This window comes from Lagopus muta, chromosome 9 (assembly GCF_023343835.1).
Source record: "Lagopus muta isolate bLagMut1 chromosome 9, bLagMut1 primary, whole genome shotgun sequence".
NCBI classification, from domain to species: domain Eukaryota; kingdom Metazoa; phylum Chordata; class Aves; order Galliformes; family Phasianidae; genus Lagopus; species Lagopus muta.
The window spans coordinates 12,575,265-12,596,119 of NC_064441.1; the positions used below are offsets into that span (position 1 = coordinate 12,575,265).

The 20,855-nt window shown below is 36.9% G+C and overlaps 2 long non-coding RNA genes across 9 annotated transcripts in view; both read right to left on the bottom strand.

Moving 5' to 3' along the window:
- LOC125697399 (uncharacterized) overlaps positions 1–7,608 on the bottom strand; it is a 65,629-nt gene extending 58,021 nt beyond the window's left edge. For all 6 annotated transcript variants that reach the window (XR_007378774.1, XR_007378776.1, XR_007378772.1 and 3 more), the window contains exon 1: positions 7,405–7,608. This is a non-coding gene — a long non-coding RNA (uncharacterized LOC125697399). The remainder of the gene's footprint in view (positions 1–7,404) is intronic.
- Positions 7,609–12,727: 5,119 nt separating this feature from the next.
- LOC125697402 (uncharacterized) overlaps positions 12,728–20,855 on the bottom strand; it is a 431,807-nt gene continuing 423,679 nt past the window's right edge. For all 3 annotated transcript variants that reach the window (XR_007378778.1, XR_007378779.1, XR_007378780.1), the window contains 4 exons: positions 19,556–19,639; positions 18,068–18,214; positions 17,468–17,647; positions 12,728–12,840 (listed from right to left, as the gene is read on the bottom strand). This is a non-coding gene — a long non-coding RNA (uncharacterized LOC125697402). The remainder of the gene's footprint in view (positions 12,841–17,467; positions 17,648–18,067; positions 18,215–19,555; positions 19,640–20,855) is intronic.

Genomic DNA, 20,855 nt, shown 5'->3' on the forward strand with positions numbered 1-20,855 from the left:
CCCCGTCCAACCTGGCCTTGAACACGTCCAAGGACGGGGCATCCACAACCTCCCTGGGCAGCCCGTTCCAGGGCCTAACCACTCTCCTAGTAAAGAACTTCCCCCTAACATCCAACCTAAATCTTCCCTCCTTCAACTTGGATCCATGTTACATTGCTTTGTAGTCTAAGAAATCACAGTTTGCTAATGTAATGTTACTCTAATGCTCTGAGACAAGTGCTGGTGCATTAGTTATGAAGATAAGAGTTTGTGGGCAAGCACTCATTAACTTTAACTAATCCTTTAACAAACTCACACACAGTTGAGAAGGGTTTAAGTTACGGCAGCCCTGAGGTTTATTGCACTGATACAGTGATCTTTCAGGGAAGATTTGTTGTTTCCTTTTTTTGTTTTGTTTTGATTGAATGAAACTACGTGCTGCCTCCCTTGCTTTTAAAAGTCTCTGAGTATGTCTCTGAACTGAGCTACAGTTTATGAGAGACCTTTCTTTTATATGGAGTAAAAGCCAGATTTGCCTGAGACTGATCTAAAATGCAGTCTCGCTACGCAGTACCAGCAGTAAAACGATGTGATTCTGCAGAGATACACAACTGTATTTTTTCTGAATAGGAGAGAGACTTCAAAGCACCAATGAAAGCCCCTAAAAGCTAAATTAAGTAGGTCTTTGTGCTGGGAAAACTATCAGTCCCTGAGGGAAACCAGAGGTGAGTTTTGCTTTCTGCAGAAGCCAGGAAATACAATAGGTTACAGGGAGTGAAGGTACTGCTGAAAGCTGGTATGAGTCACTCACCTCTAAAGTACAGGATTTCCCCTTCATTTCACAGCCTCCCCATAGCTTTGGAGAGCCGTTCTCATTGTTTGTCTAGGGAACACTTTTTTCTTCAGGTTCAGTGATCCCTTCTACCTTCCCATATGAGGTAGAAGAAGCTGCTAAATTTTTGTGTTCTTCATTGTATGTCTTGTACTTTTCCGAAGTCAGTGGGTCAGGGGAAAGAGAGAGGAAGAAGCACAGTTTTTGGAGAGCTGCTAAGCAAATTCAGGTGAAAAGCTTAAATACACTTTAGGGACAGTGTGGATTGAGCTAGAAGCTGGGACCTGCAAGATTTGCTGCAGCTCAGAAAGTTGTGGAGACTAAAACACTAATCAGAGAAGAAAAAGACATCTTGCAAAGACTGTCATAGCCAAATGTCATTGGTTTACACATCCTTTTAATTTCAATTTTCTCATAATTTTCCCTTTTTAAAGAATTTGAGACTTTAGTCTAAGCAGATCTGTTTTTGAGTTCTGCTTGAATCTGTCTCCCAGGGCTATAAAGGTCTGGCCAAGTACATAGGATTACAAAGCAATTCCGAAGAACACTGTCCCTGGCAATGAAAGGATAGGAAAGCTGACTATGGCTCATAACATCAATAAGTTCAAAAAGTGCAAAAGTAAGAGACCTGATGGAATACCATTTGGGCACAATACAGCTGAATACATTTCCAACTCTCCAGCAATTCACTTAATGTATCTTACAGTCTATGCCTTCACCTATACAATGGAGATGGTGGTATATTTCTGTTTTCTTGACCTTGTTGCTACTAACATGAGTAAGACTGCAGCTCCCTGAAAGGAGGCTGTAGTGAGGTGGGGATTGGCCTCTTCTCCCAGGTAATAGTGACAGAATGAGAGGTGATTGCCTCAAGTGGTGCGGGGGGAGGTTCAGGCTGTATACTGGAAACAACAGCACAGAAAGAGTGGTGAGGCACTGGCACAGGGAGGTGGTGGAGTCACTCTCCCCGGTGGTGTTCAAGAAACGTGGAGCTGTGACACTGAGGGATATGACTAGTGGCAGTATTCGTGGTAGGTAAATGGTTGGACTAGATGATCTTAGAGATCTTTTTCAACCTTAATGATTCTATGGTCCTACAATTCAATTCAAAGCTAGGAGTTACCAGAAGTCATCTCCAAGGTGAAGTGAATTTCCCAGCTTAATTTGCCCCTGCAGCAGAAGAGCAGTTTCCAGCAAGAACACAAGAGCATTTAAGGAGATAATGCATCTTCCTGTCCTTCCTTATTTAGTCATGGATGTACACTTAGCACTTTTGATTGCCATAAAAGTCTTGCTCTTCTTTCCGAAATAGGACAGCAATACTAGTTGAAACTGTGGGGCAGGAATAATGCTGGCAGGCTCAGAGGGAACAAACACAAGCACTGCAACATGCATACCATGCACAAAATGAGGCACCTTCAGAGAGCTGGCTGACAAAACAATAGCCAATCTATATAATAATACTTTTGTTAAACAAACTGCAGGATATATGGAGAAACATACCAAGTAAAACACGTAACAGCACAAATAAACAAGACTTCAACATTAATAAAGTACATAAAGAAGGATACTTCCAAGATTAGCAAAATATTTCTATGTTCAGTCCAGTATTTACTGAGGATTCATTTGAGTGCTTAGGTTAGAAAACTAATCCTGACATGTCATTTGGATAAATACCATTCTCTTCATACTATATGTGACTGGAAAGTTTTATGTTTCCCTTAACAATCCTTCCTAAATCAGATAGATTGGAATTTAAAAGAAGTTAAAACATAGCTGATTCTTAGAGCAATTCTCATGGAAATGGACCCTTTACCATCTCACACAGTAATCCTTTTATAACACCAGAAAGTAGATCATGGTACAAATGGGTTGACATGCTTCACTGTAAGGAATCATTACTACAAATGTTCATTGGTAGGTAATGAGTCCACAGTCTGAAAAGCACGGGAAACCGTTCCATCTTCCCCAACTCCCTGGTATAGCAATCTGCACAATTTTTATTAAAAATACCAATATTTAAAAAAATAAAAAATAAAAATAAATATAAAAGTAAAGTATTAAGAGCTCCCCTTTATTTTAAGGGATGGGTGAACAACACTTGGCTGACAAAGAGAAAAGGAAAAAAAAAGTCTATGGGAATGGGAATAAACTAATTTATAATCTGCTTGATTTATAAAGAACAGAAGTAGAACATAATGTGGAAGTTGCAAAAGGACTGAAGAAAAACTAAATACCAACTTTACAGTTTGTAGAACAAAAAAAGAAAAGGAGAAAAAATGTTCTTGGTGAAGACCGCCCTGGACTAGCAAAGAGCTCCACTTACTGGCAGATGAGTTATTGCTTCCTACTTAATTAAGGAGCCAAAAGTAAGCAACGATAAGTCAATTACCTGGTCAACCAAGCCAGAACAAGAGAATTACATTGCTTAGAAATATGTAGTGATAACTTAGCTCCTTTCAGATATACTTCCTGGTTTGAAATGAAACTTCTACCACGAAGAAGTATACAACAAAAAATCTGAAGTGGCACTTTAGCTAAGTGGTAAAGCAGAGTGAAGAATGATGCAAAGCCCACTGAAACCTCTTCCCTACCATCAATAGTTTCTGGCTCAGTGCAGATACCAAGCTAGATTATGCATAATCTATGTTTTTTTGCATGTTGTAGTGCACAATGAATGCAAGATTTTTTTCCCAGATAGTGTAATGCTGCATAAAAACATGCTGCTTTTTCGTAAAATGTTTCGTAAATTGCCTTTATGAGTATTCTCCCACATCTTTATCTTTCATCATAACATTATACTTGTCACCTCTGCCGCAAAGTTGAACAAGGATGGTGATTTTATCCAACACTTCTTCAGAAGCACCTCATCAGTGCTCGCTCATCTGGACGAAATTACATTTCATGGCATTCTATGGGATATTTTGCATGCAATGAATGATCAAAAACAATTTTGCTTTTTGCCAGAAGTATAAAAGTATAGCATTCTGGGCATTAATTTCATTAAAAATTAAAATTGATTTTCTAATACCTGACATGATCTGGTGGAATAATAGTGATAACACTGCTAGAAAGGAGAAAGGAATGATAAACTTTTATGAGAAACAGCACAAGTATCAAAGTTGAATTAAAAAATATTTTAGAGGACATTAATTATAAACTACCTATCTACCATCAACTCAAATTACACGAAGTGCAAACATTACTAGCAGCAAAGTTTGCTCAATTAATTTTGCCAAGATCATTATAAAAACACTGATTTTTCTGATTAGCTGCCTCAATTGGCTTGATGCTTTTGTAGCAAAGCTTTTCAATCAATCCAGGACAGATTATGGAACACTGCCAGCACTTCATCCCCTGTATTTACAGCCTGCTCTTTCACAGGAACTGCTGATAAATGGGGGTTATCTCTGTTGCTTAAGTTAATGTGCATAGCTCCGTAAGCAGACTGTCCTGAATGAGCCACTGCAGTAACAGCACTCTCAGGCCCAGAAAGCATCTGATGTGGAAACTTCTTCACAGACAGTGTTCAGTGGTGTGGGTTTCACCATCAATGAGGTGCTCTCCTTTAATCGTGCTCTGACCGCTTTTAACCCAGAAGAGTTTAGAAAGTTCAGTTTATCCCCCTGCTGTGCTGGACTGTTCCTCTCTGCTCAGACTACTCGCACCTCAGCTGTGTGCAGGTTCTCCTCACCATGACAGCCCGTCGTGTCTTTTACAGTCATTTGACTTTTCAAACACTCAGGAGTAATGTCAGTATACCTGAGATCAGAATCAAGCCCACAAAGGCCACATGGGAAAGCAATACTATCCCTTTGTCTGTCCGGTTTAATTAGTTCCTTGACAATGCTACTGCAAATGGAAACCTCTCCTTCTGGTGCACTGATTAGTGCTTAGCATAAAACGCTCATTTTTATAAAAAACAATCTTTGAGGAAACATGCATAGAGGAATTAAGACTCTGAATTAACGTACCATGAAACTGCTGTATTACCCAGCAAAAGGTACAAGCTGGTTTAAGGAAGCACAAGTACAATAATTACACAGCTTTCACCACCCAACAGAAACCTGCTGGCAAGATAATATGCAGTAATAGGAGATAGATAAGCTTCCTTTATCTGCGGACAGAGAATTGAGAGACATGTTTAATTCTTTTTCCCTACCAAATATTACACAAATGGCCTCTAGAGGGATCCAGGTTATTGCTTTTGTGCTGAAATCTCTAACACATTTAATTCTTTTTTTTTTTTTTTTTTTCCCTATCTTTTTTTAACAAGTGAATAATTCGTCTAGAAATAAGGATGCAAACATTTTTATATTAATGGATGGTAGAAATATAGTGTTCATGACCCAGAAGAAACCTTTTGAAAATCCAGATATTGCAAAAACTGGAAGATGAGGTTCATACCCAGAAGTCCACTATCAAGCACTGAGCTCAGATCAGATTGAACAAAACAAAGAAAACCACAGCCATGCCTAGACATTTAGCTGTCTGTCTGAAACACAGCTGAACTGGTCAGTGTGCACAATTAGGTTAGGGATGTGGTAAGAATTAGGCTCATGTTTCGGGGAATAAGGCTATATTTCCTGGTTCAGCTCCTAGAACACCCATGACAGAGTACCCTGCTTCTAAATTATTGTCTCTGTCTCATTCTTTATTTGCCTGAATTATTTCACGCTAGTCAAAATCTTTACAGCTACGTTTTTAATAAAGCACAGATACATATCTGGGACTTCCAAGTTAAGTAAGGCGAAAGACTTTCATCTTGTGTCTATATTCTCTATATATACTATACGTTGTTTGACCAAACAATGGACAGGTAGCTTCAAAATTCAGCCTAAGCTGAATTTTCATGTACTTTTCACACAGTCAAATGTAATTGTGACTGCAGACACTGCAACACACTAACTAAGGCAGTGCAAGCACAATTCAGTCCATTAAGTTTGAATTTTCACTGAATTGTACTTCTTCTGCCTGATTACTAATGTAACATCCCAATAGCACAAAAGCTATTAACACAAGAACAGCAGTTGCGTGGCATAGGCAACTGTCTGGGTACCAGAGATGGCACTTCACAGAACACTGAACACAACACCAGACCCACAAAGGTATTTACTGCTTCTGATGTGCCTTGTTCCAAACCATAAAGTGCAAATAAATTATTTCCCCTGACAACAATTCTGCTGAGATAATTTGTTAGTATCTGGGAAAGGCTTAAGTGACAAGACAACAAAGTAGAAACTCTCAACAAATTAAGTTAGACCTTAGATATAAATGATATAAAGATATTGCCACAGAGAAAAAAAAAAAAAAAACACAGGAAAAAAACAAACTCTTAACACCAGTGAGCAGGGTAGCACAAAGAGGCAGCATTCTTTATAATGGTGCTGGATGCACAGGGCATCACTCCACCTAAGGTGCATACTTAGCCTTCAGACAGAAGCTATGCATAAATGCTGAAGTTATAAAAATGCATTATATCTCGGAGAACAATCACACCTAATCACATTGTTTCCAAGAAGTTCTTTGCATATTTCTCCACTCCACTGTGCTTGTGTGTTAGCTGTCATGAGTCTCCTGGTGGTGCTAAGGACCCCTTTTGATACTGGTTACAAACACTGGCTCTGAGGTTACAATAGAATCCTCCTGCAATAAAAGCCAATTAAAGCTTTTGCCTGTAACTCAAAAGAGACATTGTGCAGTTAAAGCCTCCTACTGCTGATTTTTGTTTTTAAATTCAGTTTGCGAAGAAAAAACGTTTAATTAAAAGTTCTACTATAAACCAGGCAAAGTTGCCTTATGCTTTATTGTGTGCTTTGTATAATACTAGGAAAGCAGCAGAATTAAGCATTTAAGCTTCGTCCTGAGGGTAAAATAATAAAACAAACAACTATAAATTGGAATCTAAACAAACATTTCCTATTCTACCATGCATGCGGGTAGCTGAATTAATTGATTACATCTTCTAACATTTAATAATCTAGACCATGGAATATCTCTAGAACCTACTTCAAAACTGTACTTAGTTTCCAATGAAAAATGACATGAACCATTTTCCTATGCATAGATTACATAATAGGACTCCTTACTAAAACAGGATCTTTTTTTTTATTTATGTCTAGCTGTTATATCCATATAAAATTTTCTCTCCCTTAACTTTTGGAAAAAAAAAAATCATAAAAACAAATATTATTTCTTTCCTCTAGTTAGAAGTCACAGGATGTTTAAAAGACTGCAGCTATTTCCTTCTCCTTCTGGAATATGAGTCCTCGTTCTGCTACATATATATATATGTAAAATATATACGTAAAAATATATATATGTAAAAACATACGTAAAATATATAGTCCTTGTAAAGGATTTTGATAAGCAAATTCTACCCTTTCGTGTGGATTTTTTCACATTATCTCAGTTGATTTCAGACTTTTTTATATGAATTTTTGTTTTCTACTCTAACTCTACCTGATTAAATTATCCAGTGAGACTCTTCTCATAGAGAATGGAAGGAACCCTCAGATATAAATAAGGAACATTGTGGCATTGTAACTAACAACATAACACAGACACACAGGATTACTTATACAGTGGTTTACCTTACAGTTGGACTTAGAAACTTCAGTCATGTTGGCTCTCTGCTGTGTTCAGTTCAGAGATGCTGAAGCTCACTGAAACCCATTATACCTTATCAGCTGCAGCAGGCTGTATTTCAGACCCATGAATAGCCAAAGATGCAGGATTTCTCTCATTACACAGTAGCACAAATCATCCTGGCTGGAGGAAAGAGAGATTATCAGATCACTTGCTTAGGAAAAAACAATAATCCAAAAAGTAGAGACTGCTATCGCTGTGAATTTTCCAACCTGGAAAAACTTATCATGATAAAAGACCCAATGGAAAAATTATTGTGCTGCTACTGAAATGAAATTCAAATAACCATAACATCAAACAGCTCATGGACAAGTCAAGTCAAGGAATTTGCAGTGGAACAACAAAACTGCTATTCTCCAATCTCACAGCAGACCTAAGCCAATATTTAGTAGCACATCTTCTAATGACCATATTTTTTCACTAATGAAAACATAACTGCTTTAAAGGGCCAAGGTTGTTGGTACTGCTTGCACTGTGCATTGTTCTACGCATTTTGAGCACTTAAAAATGCTATACTGTCAGAACAAGAAACAAACCTAATCTAACATACCTTAGAACTGACAGGCACAAGCATAATCATTCAGAGTAAAACTTCCTATCTTCCTGAAGGTTCTAAGCTTTTAGCTGGATGTTTTCATTCAATTTTACACTAGTTTACATAAGATGGCAAGAGTGTACAAACTGGTCATGAATTAATTAAATGTCACAGATAAGAACAGAATAATGTTTATTGAAAAAATGTGGTCATTTCACAGTACTTACCTTTTAAAGTGAAATCTAAATACTCAGAAATCATTTTGATCTCAATAACTGTTTTGCTAAACACAACCTTCCTGTCTTTTACTTAACTTCAAGAAGGAAAAGAATCACTATGACTAAGCCCTAAACGTCTTTCTTTTTCACTCAGCAACTGACAACACTTTACAAACAAACTGAATAACTTATGGCATTCTAGCTTTCACTAGGCTTTATCCATAGAGGTCTTCAGTAAAATTTTCTTAATACAACATTCCTTTCTAGAACTATTTACTACTTAAATATTTATCCATATCCAAATCACCTCTACTTCAGATTTTTGCTTTTCAAAATTTGAAATATCTTTTGGAAATACATTATTGGAACATTCATTTTGAGTCACTATTTGCTATGCACTGTTGGGTACCTTTCTCCAACCAACCCCAGTATTTACACTGAAAGAGAAAAATGTTTGTTATGGTGTTCTCTTACAGGGCAGTAGCACTTTTGCTATTTGAAGAGTACATGGCCTATGCTCTTAAAGATGCTCTGGGAAACTTCTACATCTTCTTTATACATGAATAACGTTAGCAGCTCTAGCTGCCATATAAAATCTTTAGGAAGAAGATACTCATTTGCTGCAATATTACAGTATATCTCCTTTATGGTCTATTTTCTCCTATTTTGTGATGTCCATTTTATCTCCTTACCTGCCTTCTGTAACAGACTTTGTATCTTCAGATGAACCACGAGCAGACAAACAAAGGGCAAAAGGGTTGTAATTTTAAAAGGAAATCAAACCTGCACATGGTACACTTCCACAGGAGCCTAATCTTGGTTAACGATGGGTGCAAATAACTGATAGAAGACCTTTCCCATTTTCAGGAACCTTTTTCCTCAGATTTTTAACAGGATTCTGCCACAGAGTACAAAGATCCAAAGATCCACAGTTGAGAAAAAATTCTCCTTCCATTTTATAAAATTAATTTATTTCCATTATTTTGGACTCACCTGGCATTTTGACTACCAAGTTTCCTTTGCCACTTTTCATCATCAGAAACAATGAAGTCAAAATGTGACAGGTATTGCAGACAAGCAAATCACTTCCTTTAAATTTGATGTCAAGACTTAACAAATCCGTGGCATTTTTCCCATACTTACACATAGTTCACATTTACCAAACAATGACTTGGGTTAAAGTTGGAAAAGTAGGAATTAATTTCTGGCATCAAACTGGAGTTCAATGTAAAATCAGGAACTGAAGTAATGCCTCTCATACATCCATGCAATTTGCCATTATAATAGCTTTTATTCTTTTTTCATGATCCTGTGTCATTTCTTACATAATCCCATGATTACTCCATTATTAAGACTTTAATTGCACTACAATTTCCATTTCATCTGCTAACATTGTTTCACTAGGCTTATGATTCACAGGAAAACAAAAGAGCATCTTAGTAGAGAAATTCTCCATTTTTACAAGGTAGGAATGGGAAACTTCAGCTCTTCAGGGGTGTCCACGAAATTCTGCCAGGATCCAAGCAACCCCCTGGAAAACATCCTTGTTAACTGCAATAAGAATTGTGATCATATTGGCAGACTTGGCACTCTCCAGTTTGGATCTTGTGGCCTGGTTCCACAGTGGTCCAAGGTTTGACTGAGCCTTCCCTCTGCCATCATGCTTGAATCATCTCCCTTCAAAAGAGACTCTGGTACCTACTAATAAAAGCAGTCCAATTATTATTATTATTTTTTTCCTCTAGAGAAGGAACACTAATTCTCTGTCTTCTAAACGGCTTTTTTCATAAAGTTTACTAATTACTTGCATGAATACATGTGAGATGTTCTTTTGAAGCTAACTACTCAGTGGTTTCAAAAGCTACTAGAGGAATTTGTATTGCAGGGACAAACACTCACCCATGTACTGAGGGACAAGAAATGAGTCTCATTAGCATCAACACTAGTTAACTGCTTGTCTCAGAACAGAAAACTGCCAAATTTAATTGTTTAAATTTCAAGAGCTTGATTCAGATAAGCTATTTTCTGCAGCTACTAAATGACTGCAAAAGTATTTTTGCTGGTTTGCCAGTGAGACATTTCAATTTCCTGGAATAAGGGTGAACTGTAAAAAAAACAATAGACTTGCATCAAGTAACAGAGATCATGAAGCAGTTTATTTCTAATGATTAAGTCATAAAAAGTTCATGGGAGCATATTAAGCTTTCAAGCCAATCAAAATGCTTTCTTTGCCAATAGAAAGTACATGCTTAGAAATACTATGAGCAAAGTAGATCTGTGACTACTGGCAAATAATGGGACTTCATTCTTCTTTCCATTCTGAAAACCACTAAATTTTAATGGCACGTCTGACCGATGTGCATCTTGATAATAAAACAAGACTGAATAAGTTAACTTTGCTATATTAAACAAAAGTAAAAAAAACACATATATATGGTATAATTTCCTGTATGGTTTTTTTTGACACATTTCCTGGAATGATCAATTGCTTTTATTTCTATCTCTGTAAAGCACATGACATGCATATATGCATGCATATATATACAATATATTCTGGACAGTTTTCCACCTAATTGCAAATACTTCATTCTTACCCTATACATAGAGAGAGTAAAGAGACATTTACCCTGCAAGTTTGAGTTTTCATATTACAAAGGAAAAGGTAGCTGTGAAATTTTGTATACTGAAGGCTATAGATCTGCAGCTCTGTTACATGATTGTTAATATTACTGCTCGTAAGATAGAATAAAAAGTGTTATTATCAAAACAAAATGTTTGTATTGGTGTATTTTCAGCTCCTGAACACATGAATACATCATCTGAGATTACTGCTTTAGGTCATTCTAATGATATCAATCAGTTCTTGTCAGGCAGCAAAATATTGAGAGAAAATAATGGACTAACATAAGCAGTGGGATTTGCTTTGATGAGTACATGGATATTTAATATGAAAGACTCAACGCTTCAAGTGTAAATGTAGCATAGACAAAAAAAAAAAAAAAGGCTTAAAATCTTATTCTTGAATTGCAGACCAAAGTATTCTGAACACTCTGGTTTCTAAATCCTACTTTAAACATTTAACTGAATCTAATTTTTTCTAAATGAGTACGTTCAATTTAAAGAGGATAGCTGCATTTCTCCTTTAGGTGGTATGACTTGCCTTCAAGAGATTTTTGCTTTTTTTATTTTATCTTCTAAAATTATACTGATTTAAATGCTTCCATGCTGAGTTTGAAACATTGTCCTGGAACCGAACTTAACCACCTGAACAATCTGTGAATGGTACTTAACAATTGCCTAGTTCCCTCTGCCTCAATAGTGTTGTTCACTGGGGCATACAAACACAAAAAATGCTAGAACATTCTTAATTAGCTCATCTGAAAGATCTGCCTCCTAAGCATATCTTCCAGTGCTCTGCTTATAATTGAGAAGTTGTCATCCTAAGGGAAAAAACTTAACTGTTTTCATGCTTCTGCTATGTCATCTTAAGATAATGAGTTTGCATTTGGATTTATTCATTAACACGTTTTACATTCTTTGTATAAGAAGCTTGTCCAACACTCTGTTAGTGAGAATTTAATACAGCATGTTGAAATTTAATTTTAACTGCTTAAAAAGACTATGGTGATTACTTGGCTGAGTAACGCATGCCCACACTATTGATGAATTTTGAATGCTACTCCCATTGGAAAATGGAAACTGGGCTATTTTAAGCAATCACACTGATTGCTTCTACTTACATCCTGAACACGATAGTGAAGCTTATAATTCTAAATTCTTTTCAGTATTAAGATTAATCACAATCCAAGGTTTAACTGCACTACTATTGAGAACATCCATTCTTGCATTAAGAGAGACACTTTCACTTCTCAAAAAAAAGTCTCAAAACAGGGGAGTCATAATTTTTCAGTAAGTAAAATAACCTTTTAACACGTGTCTGATTGTAGCAACACTTTGAAAATTAGTCCGGTCAATGACCCCCTACATTTTCTGGATGCAGGTATACCTTAAATCAATCTTACTCTCACAGGAAAATTTGTAACATTAAATATGAAAGTGTATATATCAGCTGTAGACAGTATGTAGGGTTGGTAAGCTACAGGTAAAATATACTGCTGCACTGGAAATAGATGGTTTCCAGCACAGTAACAGAGGGTGTTAGGAGAAGCCAGATAATTCTGTCTCATTTATGAATATGAATTTTGGCAAGGTCCAAACTTAATTACCATTATAGAGAGAACAGTCTCTATCAGGTTTAGCGAACTTGCTGAACTTGATTTGGGTTGTAGTAAATTACTGAATTCAAAAGAAACGCAGGGTACTGCTTTTTATTTTGGAAAATCTGTTTTGAGTTGTTTGTTTTACATTACTAGTGTATTTAAGAGGACTGAAAGATAAAATCAATCTTTACAGAACATCCAAACCACACATATCTCAGCTATTTTCAGATATCACAAAGAAAACTCAGTACAAACACGTCAGAAGTGAGAAAAAGAAACCAACCATGATACTTACCTTTTTGTCAGTTCACTTTCTCTGGAATGCAATGATTTCGCAGAATCAGAGAATTGTAGCAGCTGGAAGGGACCTCTGGAGAGTCAAGTCTGCAGTATGGGTGGACCACAGTACTGTGATGAAGGTAAAGACATAATTTTCAAGTACAAATATATCGTCTTTTTCATCTGTTACCTTACCACTGAAGTTGTAACTTCATTCTGGGACCCAGCCACAAATTCTGATCTGCTATTCTGGAAAAAGGAAGTACAAATTACCAACCATCTGTACCATACATGAAGATGAAATCATATGTAGCATGAACATCACAATTCCAAAGTGGTATTCTTTCAATAAATATTATAGGATCCTTATCCAAGCCATTTATACAATAATTTATGATTGGGTCACATTCAGGTACTGAGGACAGCTGGATCTTATTGTACACCATGTAATAATAGCACACTCAAACAGCTGAGAGTAAATGCAAGCATATTACTGAGTTTTTCCACTGCTAATTCAGCTGCTAGAGCATGCCGCCTCTAAGTGTTTCACGTTGGAACATCAAACAAAAGTAACATCATCCCACATTTATTTTCCCATGAAGTTCCTAATGCTGAGGCCAGGTGGAGTTCCTCCAGCTTGTTAGCATGTGGCTTGTCTAGTAAGACTGAGGTTAAGGGTTATGTATCCCTAGGATATGTTCAGCAGTAAACACAGTTCTTGAAGTCTTTTCAAATTAATCTTAAGGTAAAACTTCTATTCTTGGTTTTTATTGTATCACTGTGTTATTGTAAACAAATTTTTGGCATTAGTAGTTGACATACTATCTATATTTGGCAAATCTCAGTTCAAGTAGTGCCTACACCAAGATTTCAATCAATGCTGCTAAGTGGCTGGATAAGCTGGCTTTCCTTCTTGACTGTGCACTGTTTGAAATTCCATTCAAATGGATCCAAACCCACAGGACACTGAATAAGGACTTTCCACACCACTGCACGCATACCCTCGGATGTGAGTTCGGGCAGTCACTGCTGTCAGCCCCCACAGGGATGATGCTTACAAGTACTGAAGATTTAAATCCAGTCTTAAAATAAACTGTTTGCTGCTTACTCAGAACAGAGCTTGGGTGTTCTGTAGTTCATAGGATTATGCCTATAATACAAGGGCTGCTCCGAAAGTAATGCCTCCTATTTTATTATGTTGGCCTATGACATCAGGGGCAGATTCTGGTGGGATGGCAGTAGAAATTGTTCTTTTCCCCCAGTATTCCAACACATGTTGTTTCTGTGTGACAGACGGCAGCAGAGTGGTAGTCTGACAAAATGGTATCTGACATTGAAGTGTTTATGAAGCAAAGGTGTCCCTCCGAATCCCTCTGTGTGGAAAAAATAGCACCCATTGACATTCATCAATGCTTGGTGAACAATTATTGAGACCAAATGGTTGATGTCAACACAGTAAGGGGGTGCATTTCAGTAGTGGTGACAGTGGCATGAAATAAAAGCCATGATCCAGACAGCCATGCACAGCTGTCACACCAAGAAATGAAGTGTTTCAATCAGTTCCTTCACATGAATTGGCTAATGATGGTGAAGGCACTGAAAAATTTTGTTCAGTAGCTGAGAATTTCCTCTATCAAATAGTGTTGTAGTGCTCTTTGTCTCTATTGTAGTTTCAGTGGAAATAAATAGGTACATTACTTTTGGACAGGCCTACGTAGACACATTTTACTATTCCAATTCAGGTTCAACTGGGTTACTAAATAAGATCTAGCAAACTTTTAAAGATAGATGAAATCACCCTATCATATGTCCAGTCATTTACCTTTTGCATATTTACTTCATGAAGAATCAACACTACTTTGCCTGGTTTTAGACATTCAGAGTGAAACTAACTTACTGGTACATCTGCAATTGATAAAATCATGTCTCACAAAGAACCTCTCAGATATCCAAGCAAATTTTGGCAAAACCTGGTATTGCATCTGGAATGAAAATTGATTTATATTCAATTATGCATTATCAGTCCCTACACTGTTTTATATTCTACTAAAAATAGAAAGTTGCATAATTTTCAGAATCAAAGCCAACCTATTCTTTGCTTTTTCTTCCTCCTTCCCTCCCCTTCCCCCTTGTATCTTTCTAAAAATTCTGAGTACTCATTTTTAAATAGATAGATTATTTCTTTGCTTATTAATGCTTTCGTTTGATAAGTATAGCTTTCAGCATGCTGCTGAACACAAGTACTTTTCTTAGCTGGGGGGAAGGGACATTTTTCTTCCTGTTTTAGGTTTGACATCGGTATAATTACAGCTCACTCCATCTCATCTCTAATTAGTTCCCCTATTAATATTTCACATGAATTGCTTTTATTGTGCTACTCTTTAACAGTCAATAGTCTTATCTTGTTGATAAGGTATCTTCCCCAAACAGTACTCCTGTATGTATGAGAGTATTTTTGAAAGATTTTTATAAATATTATAAATATTTAGCTTTATATTTTTCCTCATATTTGGACTGGCAAGAATGCTAGCTATTGAAGCCTTGAAGCCTAACATGATTTTATCACGGACTTCAGACTTCCTAGCCATTTCTTAAATTACTCTGTTCTTTTTTCAGGAAAAATTTGGAAGTATTTCAGTTGTGGGTTGAAATTCATCCCATCAGACTTCACCTATTTAAACGTGAAGGATAAGATTTACTCTTGGTCATCTGAAGACATTCCTCTTATGAGAGACAATGGTATAAAATAGCCTACAGAAGTGCCCATGTGTCTCCATTTTCAAAGACTAGAATAGTTAACAAAGCAATATTTTCAGAAGGTGATTCTTCTTGTTTAAGAATTAGATGTCTACTAGACATTAGATATGGGATGAGACCAAACACCTTTTTTCCAGCTAGTGCCAGTCTGGGGCTTCAGGTATCAAGAGATTCAGCTTGCCAATGATTCCCAATGCAGATGAGAAATTCAGAGGTGCTCCAAAGAAATGGACTGTTTTCTCTGGATCCACATCATGTGAAATATTGCAAACCTACAGAAGTTACATATTGTCCATTGAAGGCTCTGAAGCATCTCCAATCTTTGGTAGCCACCCAAAATGTACAGCTCATTTGATGCTATGATACCATCCCTTAATAACACAGTTAAAAGATGAGGGTGGTTTCACCCAAACGTTTTTTGTACAATTTCTGTGTATCTTATATTTCCCATCATATTTTTACATCATTTTTACTTCTCTTCACCTTCTCAATACGAGGATTTAATAAAGTTCTAAGGGAGGCTGGCCACTACAGTATTTCCAAGCAGTATATTTCATTCCACAGATACAGTAAACAAACAAATAAATAAATATAAATGAGGGTCTGAAGTTGATTGTATCTGAAATATGTTGTTATGGTTCGGGTGTTTTTCTTTCCCAAGCAACCTGGACTTTGTTATACACAGGTCAAGCTGTAAATCAGAAGGTATTGGATATTTCTAAAGCTAGAAGACATAAAATTAAATGGTTTCATCTGAAAGAATCATAGGCAGAGAGAAATTAAGGATGGAAGGCTTATTAAACTGTCTAGTTCAATCTCTGCTAGCATGGGATTATTCCGCGGAATGTATTTTACTGCATGTTACCCGCAATTGTTTCCATATGTGATTCTGCTCTGGAAAGAGCTTATAAAAGCAATCTGCTACAGTGCTCCTCTGACTGAATCACTGATTTCTTCTCTAGTTTCATAGAGCTTAAAGAAATATTATTTCCCTTCAGTTGGAAACATGCACTCTCAATCACACACACTATCACTTATAATATATATTCTGTTTGACATCCTTGCCTTTATTTGCATTGTGTAACTCCACATTATGCCTCAGTGCACTCCTATTGCCTTAGGCATACTGTGATGCAGGAAAGAGGATTGAGGTAACAGCAGACGTAAATGCTTTATCAGAGATAAAGCCATACAGGCCATACAGATTTCTTTGTACTGCATATGTCTGCACTGAGACTTACAATGTTAATACTGTATCTTCTTTCCACAGCTGCTCCTCTCCTACTTTTCAAGATGAGATTCTGAATCCTGACGTAATGAATCCTTCATTAATCTCCATTTCCTTCTGATATCAGTACTGAACTTATTCAGGTATTACAACCACTCTCTCCACGAGGCTCATTTTTTAGCTTCAGGTGAAGGAATGGGTCAGTTACCTGTACCATAAAGCGGCTGAGAATATTATTCTGCCTTTTTTTTTTTTTTAATTACTCACTGTATTCTTGCTCTTTAAAAGCTTTACAGCTATTACTACTCTTTTTTGTGTGTGCTGAATCCCAAACAAACTCAATGGCATCAAGCTACTTTTTAATTGCTCATAACCACAGGATAGTGTTATATTCTCATCACTGCCAGAACGTGTCATCAGCTCTGTCTTCACAACTCCAACACAAATCATGCCTTTTTTTTTTTTTTCCCCCCTCAGTCACTGCCATTATCAATGCTCTTTGCATGACCCTATGCTATTTCAACACTGCAGCACGCAGGCAAGCACAAGGCATACTACAGGCATCTTTGGGAAACCTGCCTCGCCCTCAGCTTGAAGCCTCACAGACAGCCTGTCAGGCACTTTTGTGCTGTCATATACTTCCAAATGTACAGATACAGAGATCTGCCTGTCCTGAGACTGCACTAAGCTGTGCCTACACATGTACTTGCTGGCTCTCTACTGTATGATCAGTCAGGCTTAAAAACACAGCATAGATTTAACATTCATTACCTATAGATTCTGTCACTGAAGAGTCATGCCTCTTCAGTTCACTGAAGTCTTCTTTCAATCACAGAGGCATCCATGGGGACAGAGTACTTAGAGAAATCTTGCTTCTCACTTTCCCACTGCATGTTCTAGGCTAAAGCTTGCCTTGCCTGCTGTAGGTTCCTCTGCCTCTTCTTTCATATCCTACAAGAGCAAAAACGTACTTTGTCAGTCCTTACTCATGCTGCAGGCTGTACAGCAGCTGGAGGCTTCCAGGTGTGTTACAGAAGAGAGAGAGGGCAGTGCTGACTGCAGTGGTTAAAGCATTAAGCAGACACCCTGGGAACCTCCCCTGTATTTTTACTCTGTCACAGTCTTGCTGAAGGACTGTGGCCAACTCCTGGAGCCTCCTTCTGCTCCGAGTTTCCCAAATTTTTATATGTAGATGGTACTGTATTCATTTATAAAATGCTTTCATGTCTACTGAAGAAAAATAAACTGCAAGAGAAGAGCTATTACTGTTTGACTCACGCAGCTTTTGCTATTTTCTAATCATAGTCAACAGTAGCGTTATATAGCTACAGCATCAGTAAGCTCACCTATACACAGAAAATACACAGGTACCTGAGAAAGGAGGTTCCTGCTAATAATGGGATTGAAGGGCACAGAGCCTTTGGCATCTGCATCAGAACTGTAGTGGGTTTGCCACTACGGCATCTTCGCAACTTTCACCTTTCCAATCTCTTTCCAGTTCAAATTTTTATTTTTGTACTGTTTGGAAAAAAAAAAAGAAAAAAAGAAAAAAAAAAAGGAGAGAAAATAGAAGTTAAATAATTTTCATGTCATACCATCTGTGATTTCTGTTTCTGATTCAGCTACACTAATAAACTTTTCCCGCTGTGCCACCCAAAAGAACTGGAAAAGGTCCATTCTAGTTGTTTTCCCTAGGCTATGCTGAGTGAATGCTCAATTCCCTGAGGATGAAGTGTATCGATGTAAATTTACTGTGATAGAGTCACACTGCTGCTGATTGTTGCAGAACTACCACTGAGTAGTAAATGCTTCACTGCTCTGTTACCCGAGGGGCTGAGCATTAACTACACTATTGAACAGCAAATGCTTATCATCCCCTATAATTCTAACTATATAAATCACTGCAGAGACAGTGTGCCTGCAGGGAACTCACACGGTCTATAAAAATGTAAAAATCTGAACTATATTTAGCTGACAGAGTATTACTTAAAAAAAAAAAAAAGTATTCAAAAATAATCTTAGATATTAGCACATCTTCATTTCAATCTACTGAGGCTTTTTTTGGAGTATAATCTTGTCTGTAAACATTTTCATCTTTAACTACACGTTTTTAAAAAAAATAGGGTTAAGAAATAAAAACTGTTACTCCCATCTTTGCCTACTCTCTCTTCTCCAAGATTTCACACATCACAGACAATGATATCCTTTAAACTCATTCTTAGAGCCCCGTATTTTTTCTTCATTGAGGAAAACTATATCTGCTTTGCTTAAAAAACACTAACAAAGGGTTTAATCATGGTTGTAAAACATGCATCCATGAAAAGGAGAAGATGCAATTCCCTTCTGTTCAAAGACATAGCTCTTCTAATAAAGTATTTATGCAAGGATTGCTGTTCTGACAGATGAAAGGCGTGTTACGATGTTCTTCCAAGGAACCTCAATGTGACTGAGGACATAGACATAAACTTTCATTCCAGAAAAAACAAACATTTAGTCTGGAGTAGACACAAGTGGGTCCGTTATCATCAGTGAATTACTCATACTTGTAAAGTTAGATTTGCAGCATCAAAGGACTTCATAATAGAGCTGGTGGTGCATATTCCTTAATGCATGCATCAAATAACTTCTGTTCCTCCTTTTGGCCTCAGTCATACAATAACTTCTGGACAGGCCTCACTAGCCATGCTGAAATTATCACAAACTGCTTATGCTATTACTGCAGAGCTGAGGCTTTCAATACTATTCACCACTAAAAAACCAAAACATCCCCAAATGCCCATCTGCATAAAAATAAAACACATGAACATTTAATACTCAAATGAAATTACACAAAAACAGAACAAAACCAGATGAGAAAACCTTCAGGGGAGAACTTGTATTGGACTTGCTGAGTGTTCCATCCAGCATTCAGAGCACTGATGAAAGAGATGGCTCAGAGCAGAGCTGGAAAATGATCAGAAGCAATCAATGTTTCAAAGGGGTCACAACCAAAATCAAGAATACTAAAGCCTTCATGTTATTAATCCACGGATAGCTTAAGTTTTTCTATCCTTTTCCTTCAGGAAGATGTTCTAACGCAACAAAGATTTTGATTTTTAAAGATTATGTCATCATTTATTAATGATTAGCATATACTTTTTTTGCCTGCACATAGAATATGCTTGTAAATAACTAACATGACTATACCATAATCTGTAAGACTGAACTCATTAAAAGCAATGGAAGATTTTAAACAGAAATACAATTAAGCAATGTAAATATGTTTGAAGCATTAAAGGAAAATGTGAGGTATTAGTTAAAAACTGATTCAGATGAAGCTAGTTTTCCCAGGAAAGAAAGACAGAAAGATGGAAAGGAAGGAAGGAAGGGAAGAAGCGAGGAAGGAAGGCATATATAAAATTACTTCTTAAAAAAAGGAAGCAAATAGTGCCAACTATTTGCATGATTAGGGTATCTCATTATCAAAATGGAGATAAAAGTCTTTCTGTAGATATCCTTAACGTGGCTTGAAGGTGTTTCTTTGACTTCCCTTTAGATGAAAAGTAGTTTATAGTAGATAACTACAAACAAAATGCAGGAAGCTCAAAGAAAACAAACAATGCTAGTATTATAAGAGCAACTCTTTGTGTTTCCTATGCTCATCAAAATGTGAATTCAAGCAAAAAAGCAGAATATAATATAACAGTGAAAAATCTGTAATTTGGGATTAATTTCAGACCATTAATGCAATACAGCAATGGTTTAATACGCTGGCAAAACCAACACTTACAGGTAATCTTCCAAAACATATACCAGCTGCAGGATTCCAGATGAATTTGAGATGGTAGTCCCACAGGACTACTCAAGTGAAAATGAGCTCATGCTTCAGTATTTTCAGATTAGCTCCATATGCTGTACTAGCACATTTACAGTATTAGTAGCCCGCAGTAAATTTCTTAGAGCATTACTGAATTTCGTTTCCAATGCCCATAGCCAGCAAAACTCTGTCATGTTACTTTGGAGACCACTGTGCAACCAGCATCATCCCTATACAATATTATTCTGATTCTAAATGAAAGCATCACCCTCATCAGAATAAACAATGTACACCCGCAAATTCAGGTGGCTGGAAAAAATCTGAGATGATTGAATTTATTGATTACAGAATTTTTTTTTGTTG